General features: G+C 38.2%; 1 long non-coding RNA gene across 1 annotated transcript in view; it reads left to right on the plus strand.

Moving 5' to 3' along the window:
- The first annotated feature begins 6 nt into the window (after positions 1-6).
- LOC104875287 overlaps positions 7-8,912 on the plus strand; it is a 100,521-nt gene continuing 91,615 nt past the window's right edge. The window contains exon 1 of the long non-coding RNA XR_784015.3: positions 7-1,136. This is a non-coding gene — a long non-coding RNA (uncharacterized LOC104875287). The remainder of the gene's footprint in view (positions 1,137-8,912) is intronic.

Below are 8,912 nucleotides of genomic sequence, written 5' to 3' on the forward strand. Positions count from 1 at the left end.
CCCCACACCACCTCAATGCCCTGAAGAGTGTCGGCCGGCCGGGTCCAGGCGCTCCTGGAACCCACCCGAGGATGCGGGCTTCACGGGCTGAGGAGAAGCCGCGAGGCTCCTGGCACCCACGAGTGGCTGCGGGCTTCCGGCACGGCGCGAAAAACCCTGAAGGGGAAGTTATCCCACTTCCCACTGAGGAGCCCGCGGCGGGACTCGAGGCCCAGACGCAGGCGCGAGGTGGGCCTCTTCCCTCTCCAGGCGGGAAGGAGCCACACGACGGCCGCCTCCGGAGAGCGACGGCCTCGCGTCCCCGCCCCCAACAGGCTGGCTCGGGCTGCTCCCACGATCTGTGGGCAGGGACCAGGAGCCGACGCTGACAAACGAAGGCGACACCCGCGCAAAGAGGCCTGAATCACGAGGCCACTTGAGAGCTCTTCTGTGCCTGTCCAGCTACAGCCCCCTAGGCAGTGAGTTTATTCTGCTTGCTGAGGATGTCCCATTGGAGTCATCGCTATGGCACCACGTCTTAAAACAGTGCCCCGTCCTTGTGAATGGGAAGTTCACAACGCCCACTTTCCCAAATTGAGACCAGTGCCCTCAGGTTGTTGGAGAGAACAGAAAATGTACAGAAAACCCCAGAAGGAAGGAGCAAATTTGTTTCAAAAATCTTATCCGTGACTTACAAACACGTTCAGAGGATTTTTTTTTTCCAGCTACAGGCTGAGCTGTCTTACAGGGCATTAAAAATGGAAATCTTTATTTTTTTTCCTCGATGTTTTTAAAGAAATCCTGTTGCTAGGTCATTAATCACATTATCCATTCTACCAGAAACAAATGGATTTGTCACTTGTGCACAGAAGCTGAGGTTGATACTGAAAACAAATTGTATCAAAATAAATGAAATTATTATGATAATATAAAATACACTGTAGTGATTAATCTCTAGAAAACAAATTCTGACCTGCTTTGCACTTCAAACAATAGCTTCTGTTATGTAAATAGTTGCGCAAGGTTTTCAAGGACAATATTACTAAATTATAAGAAAAGTTTTATTCATGAAAATCTCTTCAAGGATAAGAAATAGAGGCCGGTGACCTGGTCTACACAGTCTATGTAAAGCAGAGGACAATGGAAGTATGATTCAGGTAAGAATATTCATTTAGTGGGAAAAGTATGGGGTGGGAGATGGGAGGAGTTATGGACTAATGTCTCTGTTGGTCTGTATAATCAGTTTCACCTTGTAAATATGACCTTGAGTAGACTCCTTCCTACATTTTTCCTACTTGCGCTCCTTGAAAACTCTGAAAGTTCATATAAGCCCACATATACCCAAATTGCAATAATGACAGCAACAAGGTTTCAAACCACTTTATAAAATATTACATTTAAATGATTCCATGTCTGGAACAACTCCACACATGTTCAGAATTATCCAGATAAGGATGTGGCCTTTTAATTTTCCACTCATAAATTTGATGTTCTTTTTTTCATCTAGGTAGATCTTAATTAGATATGACAGTAGATTATTATTGTTTCTATACAGCTCCGTATATCCTTGACATAGACTAATAATTCATATTTGCAGCTACTTTAAATAGAGGCTTGTTCATTTAATAATTAAATAAAATTGAGTGTATTTCCAGAATTCTAATTTCCTGCTGAACAAAGAAGGCAGTGTACAAGAAGACATAAAAATAGCATATATCCCAAAATAATTACTCTTAAATTTCTTAAAAGAGATTCCAGTGTGAGAAGTGATCATTGAAATTGCCAAAGCCCAGATGGAAAGAGCCAGGCATTGGAGATGTTATTTTCTCTGGAGGCAGTAAAATTAGAGGGCTTAGTTAACAGGGTAAATGCTATTTAGGGTTTTATTTTATCCTTGTATTGCAGTGGAAAAATTGTTGGTTTAGAAATGAGTTCGAGTCCTAATACCAGCTGTCATTAGCTAAGTAGTTTTGGGCAAGGCATTTCTCCTGTCTGGACTTAAATTTCCTTGTGTATGAGATAAGGGAATTAGGCTAGACTTGTAACAGTCCTTCTGGCTATATTCAATAGCTTGGTGGTTTGGAAAAGAAGAGCTGACTGTTCAGTGTGACAGAGATTTCAGAACATGTTTTCTTCTGTGTGTGTGTGTGTGTTGGAAACCACCTGTAGCCGAGAGTAAGTATGGAAAGGCAGGCTGGTTGTATAATACTGCACGTAACACCATACAAACAGATGCTGTAGCTGTGGTTGAAACCTGCTGTCAGCAGCATGGTGGTACATCCTTTACTCAACGCAAGAAAGACCCTGCATGTGTGATTCATGCTACCCATGAGAATAGTTTTGTGAGTGGCAGAGACCAGGGCCTACAGATTTTCCTCCACTTGAAAAGTCGTGCAGATCTGCAGCAGTGAATCAGCACCACCTAATCCTTTAGTGTAACTGATGCTGCAGCATAGTAACCACCCACTCATTCACTATGTCCCAGGTCAGCTGAGAGCCCAGTATGTACTGAAACCATGTGCTGGGAATCCTGATGAGCTCATTCTACCTCCATTTTATTGCCCCATCTGTTTGGCTCCCTTGTTCTTCTCACATGCATTTTTATCTTGATCTTCTGGGAAATGTGCTAATTTCCACCATGCCATCATAGGATACCATCTTCATTTTTTTTTACATTTCCTCTGTGCTCAGTGTTACTTGCAAAGTCAAGAATGGGGGTGTGAGCTCATTTACACAGAATCCAAGGACAGCACCCAGTACATGTGACTCAGGAACTGTTCTCGGTGCTGAATTTCAGTCAAAGAGGGAAATAAAAGGGGGGGATTCAGTGCTGATACAACAGGAGTTAGAGGCTTCAAGGGATCCTGACTAATCCCTTTATGCATAAAATGCTAAGACTCTTTTAAGAGTGGATTTTTCACTAGGCCAAACTGCCTTGTGGAGTGGAAAGAGCTTTATTTTTGGAGTCACATGGCTCTTGTTTCAGTCCAGATTTGTATCTTACCATTTAACCTTAAGAGAATAGCTTAACCTCTGACTCGGTTTTCTCTCTCTCAAATTAAAGCTAAATTTTCTACCAATAAGTTTCATCTGCCTGAGTGAAAGTTATTTGCTGTATTACCAAGAATTTTTTGCAGGCTCAAGTGAGACAATGTATGAGAACATGTTTGGCATTTGTGAGGTGCACGATAGATGCTAATTGCCCTTTTCTTCCATTTTTTTTCATAGAAATAGACCTGAATTATATGTTCTATAAAAAACAAAACTTTAATTTTCCTTTATTTTTTACAATACCATTGAGTATTAAAAGGTAAGAATCTTGAGAAAGAACAGGCCAACCTCCTTGGAGGAATAAGAGAATGAGAACTTCAGGAAATGTCTCAGCAAGAGAAAGATATTCTACTCTGGTTTTTTATGTAAAGCATGGTGTTATTAAACTTTAATCAGAAAATTCAGTCACAATGCAGTATTTGACATCTATACTAATTTAGGGTGTATCAGTAGTCCATATCATTGGTCCCAGCTAAAAGATCTGTAGCATTGAGTATTTCAGCAGTTCTGAGTTTATATTGCTAAAGGGATCTATTAAATATATTCCCTTGAGATAAAGTAAAATATCTTCCTTCAGTGCATCTGAGTTTGTCTTGAATAACCTATTTGTAATTTTATCTTGGAGCACGTAATATGGGACACTGAGTTCCAGGAAATGTTACTGTACAAAGGCATGATCACATGAAGCTGGAGAGGCATGATATGAAGGATTGGTTGTTAATACACAACTGATATCATTAAACACAGCTTGGTGGTGACTTCTGACTTCAAGCAATAGGATAAGTCAATGGATCGATTAGGGATAATAGCTCAATTTTTAAATGTAAAGGATGGTAGACTGGGAGTGGAAGTAGGCTGGGGGAAGGGAGCTTGGTTTGCTCTGAGGAAATCTAAGAATGTAGTTTTTATTTCTCTATATTGAGAAATACTAAGACACTGCTTTACTTTTATTCCAGTTACAAGTTGCAAAATTGGCCTAACTCTGATAAAGATTTGTAGCTAAATATCTCCATGTGGTTTAAACACATAGGGAGCCTGTGTGAATCTTTGAAAGTGAGAGTTGGAAGAGATTTTATATAATTTTGAAGACTAGGAAACAGTTCAAGAAAGGTTAAATGGCCATGAGACTATTTAATAGCAGGGCCAGGTAGAACTCAGGCCCTTTGATTCCCAGTAAAGAGCTCTTTTTTCTCTACCGTTTTCGTAAGTCACTCTTTAACCTATTAAAATGTTTACTCTTTGAAAAGAGCTTTCTTAAAATTAATAATTTTCTGTCGATTCCAGTGGGTTCTGTCATTCTCCTGAAACTCTTGAGGCACTCAATTTTGTTAGTTAGGTATTTTTTAACTTACAATGTTCTATTGTTGGTTTCTATATTATTGTATTCTGATTTTCTCCCTTGCTTTTTAAGCTGGCTGGCTGGACTTCCGTCCCTTCCTTCATTGCTTCCTTTCTTCCCTCTGTGTTTCCCTCTTTCCTTCCCTCTCTCTTTTTCTTTCTTGAGAGCTTGTTTGGAGGTTCTAGCAGGGTAGTGTATCTACTCATATACCTTTGAACAAGAAAACAGTCCTCTATTGAAGATAGTCATCCTCTTCCACTGAGCAATGCAGCTTTGGGAAGAATACACATGGAATGATGAGGGAGGGGATACTTGCCTAGCCAGCCAGATCAGATTAGTCAACCCTGGTGACCAATAGGGTGATGTGTTGCAACCAAATTGCTCTCATACCACTTCTCTTCTTTTTTTACTGGATATTTTTTTCATTACCTGCCTCTTCAGTATATGGGTCTGAAGTTGAGTGGTCCATAGCTCTCTTCTTTTTCTCACTGTACTTTCTACCTTAACAGTTGTGTGTTTTTCAGTTATGTTAGTGACTATCTCTGATCTGTTCTAGGATCCAAAGAATAATAAACCAGTTACATGTTGGACATCTCAAGGATTTACTACCAATATTTCAACCCAGCTAAATTTATTCTTCTCTTCCTCATCTTTCTTTTTCATCCTCACATATTACCTATTTCCTGTGTCATAAGTGCTTTCTGTATCATCCAAATTCAGACCTTTGGAGTAATCTGTATTTCCTCTACCCCCATTCAGATTCTAGTCAGTTTCTAAATCTTAATTCTACTTTTACAATATATCAACTCTATTTTCACTGTTACAGAACCTCATTTATTTTGTTCTAAATGATTCAGTTGTCTCCTAGCGAACTTTCCAATCTACCATCTTTATTTCAGCTTACACTGTATTTCCAGATCATGTTTCCTGAAAAACAACATAAAGCATTGAATTCCCCTGCCCAGAAATCTCTAATATTTCCCTATGTAAATGTATAAACTCTTCAGTCTCCATCATTTCCCCCCATCTTCCTTTTCAACCCTATTTTTTACTATTGTGCTTAATCCACCCTTTATTCCAAAGTAAACTGATACTCTTCACTTATGACTCACATTTTCCCTTCTCCAGATATGGGGGGTCAGGTAGTTTCCTACATCTAGAATGATGTTTCCCCCATTTCTAGAACCACAAAACCCACTCATTCTTCATGACTCTGCTTATAAGTCACTTTCTTCAGAAAGTTTATCTTAGCTTTACTCAGTTTGAAATGACACTAAAAGGATAGTAGTTCATTGTATTCTCTTTCTCTTTCTACTTTCAGCCCTGTATTATTCCATGTGGGCAACTTCTAAGTCTGATATTCTTCTTTCTTTCCATAAATCTATTAGGTGTCTTTGTGCACATTCATAATAGTGTTGTAAAAAAGAAACCAAGAAGGTTTTGCTTAACTTACAATCTGTTGTGCCACTTTATAAGAAGAAAGTCACTGTGTTAGAATGGAAATAGATATTTTTTGGAGAAGTTGGTAATTAGATTATCCCTTCAAAGGGCCAGTGAAGTACATGGTAGGAAATTTAGGGAATCTGGCAGAGAGGGCAAAAGAAGGGAAGGTTGAAACCATTTGAGAAAAACAAAATATGTAGTTAGTAATCTCTGACTTATAGTCCTTTGTTCCAAATCTGTTCACTGTTTCCTAGGATACTTTACGATAAATTTATCTCATTTTTAATAAATATCACCTATCATCTAGAAGTAAGGACAAGGTAATTGTTTTTAACCAGGTAGCCAGAATAGCTACTTGCAAGAATGAATGAAGTGAGTAGTAACAATATTCTGCTTTTAACTGAGCAAAAGAAAGTGGGAATTTGTATCTGAAATGTCTACACATTCCAAGTTTTTTGATTCTTCCATCTGGATACCCAGATGGAAGTGTCACAGATATGGTGGGAAGAGGGTTCATATTTTTGTCTGCAGGCTATACAGTATAACGCTACTTGATGGGGGTTAAGGTGAAATTATAAAGAAATAGTCCTTTCTCCCAGCACTATCAAAGGTCCTGAGCCCAATGTGCAATTGACATTAAAGCGTCTGAGTTAAAATAAGTTCTCCAGTGATGTTTATTTTCAACCGATTAGGTTCCGTGCAGCCTTGAGCTTTGAGCTAAAATTCTTATTGGCTCTTTGATCTCACCTGAATCACTTATTCGCCCTAGAATCCTATGGTTTGTACCTGAGATAACCTCTTAGCTAAGTGAAAGGTACAAAGAGACTGCATATTTCAGATTGCTAATCAGAGAGAAATTGTACCATTACCAGCCTCCATCAGGAAAATACGTTTAACTGTGTTCCAGATGTCCTGTTGCCATCTCTACTCAGCCCTAGACCACATGATGTGAATTAAAGCCTTTATGTACATCGCTGCTTTTGTGGCATAGATAGCACCAGCACATTCCATCCAGACTCTTTCTTCTTTTGCTTTGTGGTTTCATTCCAGCTAATGAGTTGAAGGGGATGGAAGTCATTTCCCTTAAATTTAAGCAGCCCTAAATAAATAAATTTTCCAAATAAGATTTACTTTCCTCTTCAATAAGAATCAGTTAAATCATCTTTGTTTAACTCCCCAGTCAAATCAGTCCCATTATTTGTGGAAACTAATACTACATTATGATTGTTTTAAAATCTAGCTTCCAAAAAACTACATAAGGTAGTAAAAGGTTAGAGAACAAAAGCATAAGGCTGTATTGCAGCCTTGAGTCTTTAGCTTTGACAGATAAGGTCAATTTAGTGCAAAAAAAATCCTCATGGCATATGAAAGCAAAAGGAATCTGAGTCAGTGTGTGATATTTTAGGTGGAAGCTGAGACTTCATTCTTTTTATTGTATTTTACATTTTTTCTTTGCCATCCTCATCCTGGCTCTAAAAAGAATTCTCTCCATTTTTGAACCCTGATAACAAAATAAATATGATTAAGTATGTTACTTGAAACCGCAGCTGATGATTTGCTGTTTACTCTTTATTTTTAAATTGTTAAGTTGTATGGGGGCATGTCCTATTTTGAAAACCACTGAGTCCAGGAAGCATAAAGAATGTATGTGTGTTTGGTGAGGGATGTGGTGGGGTGGGTGACAATGTGGAAGGATTGATATTTCCTGTACAATTACAATCAACTTTAGCCTTCAAATTATTACCTTCGTGCAATTTACTATGCTTCAACTCTTGCTAAAGGTTATCTGATAGAATAAACTGGCCAGGAAATGTTCTATCAGTTAGTAGTGATAAAGGATAAAGACTTTCTTTTTGTTTGCTCTGTGTCTCTTGTGCCATAACAGTGCCTGGAATGTTGTAAATTCTCAAATATTTTTGTAAAAAGATGCATTGTTGTGTATAGGAGCCATATCTTTCATAAAATATTATTCCCACGAGCAGGATCTTAAATTCTTGATCTAGAAATTTACTTAATGGCCTAGTTTGCTTCTGAAAATTATAGGCAAGCCTGCTATTTAGCAATTGTAATGATACATTGGAAATTTCTATGTCTAGGAAAAAGAACAGAAGCAAAAGCTCTCCAATATTCACTGCCTTTTGAGGAATTAGAAAATGGGGAATGATCTCTCCTTAGAGAATAAAAGTTCTTTAAAAAAAAGGCATCCTTTGAAGGAAATGAGCCTAAAACAGAGTAGTTTAAAAAAAAAACTCTTCTCCTGAGAAAACCTCAGCTATTTTCTCTATATCTATTTTCTCTGTATCACTGTAGTTAACATCTCTAATGGAACCTCTGTCACTACCTAAGTCACAGCCATATGCATACATATTCACAAACACTTCAGATGGAATCTTGAAAATACAAAGCAAAGAGTAAGAACATTTGTTTGCCTCCAGCATTGCTTATGCCAGCCATCGTTACCATAATTCTAGAGCTATAAAATTTCTCTTAAGTGCAAAGATTAGAGAATTTTAGACTCATGAAGGTTGAACAAGTTATTTCTATGATCTTCCCATACTTGTGGGTTGATATTGATAATTAGGTTATACAAAGGACTTGTTTGTCTTCTTGGCCCAAACTAAAAGTGACCCTATTAAAGTTTTGTAGACTCATCATCAAGCATCTTTATAAGCACATACTTTCAGAACACTATTTTGACAAATCTAAAACTAAAATGGCTTTGACAAAAGCTAGCACATTGACCTACTCTGTGATTAGTGTCTGAGCTGATGGATTGGAAAAGAGTGATATTGAAACTCAATTTCACAACACGCTTTACTGTTGGAAGAAGTGAAAAGAAACCAAGAACATAAGTGGCAGGATGAGGAAGAAGTCCTGTCCATCACATCTTTTCTGGTACCTGTGGAAAGTTGGGAGAATACAGTTTAAAATTTTCTGGCCATGAAATAAGATCTTGAAAATCATGTCAAGCAGTTCAATGTTCTAAAAGTTCAGTTTGAGGGGCCAGGCATTTAGCTCAGTGGTTCTGCTGCCTGCCTCACAAGCTCAAGGACCAAGTTCAATCCCTGGTACCAAAAAAAAAAAAAAAAAAAAAAAAAAA

Source organism: Fukomys damarensis, unplaced genomic scaffold (genome assembly GCF_012274545.1).
Source record: "Fukomys damarensis isolate Sample0158 unplaced genomic scaffold, DMR_v1.0_HiC HiC_scaffold_17, whole genome shotgun sequence".
Taxonomy (NCBI): domain Eukaryota; kingdom Metazoa; phylum Chordata; class Mammalia; order Rodentia; family Bathyergidae; genus Fukomys; species Fukomys damarensis.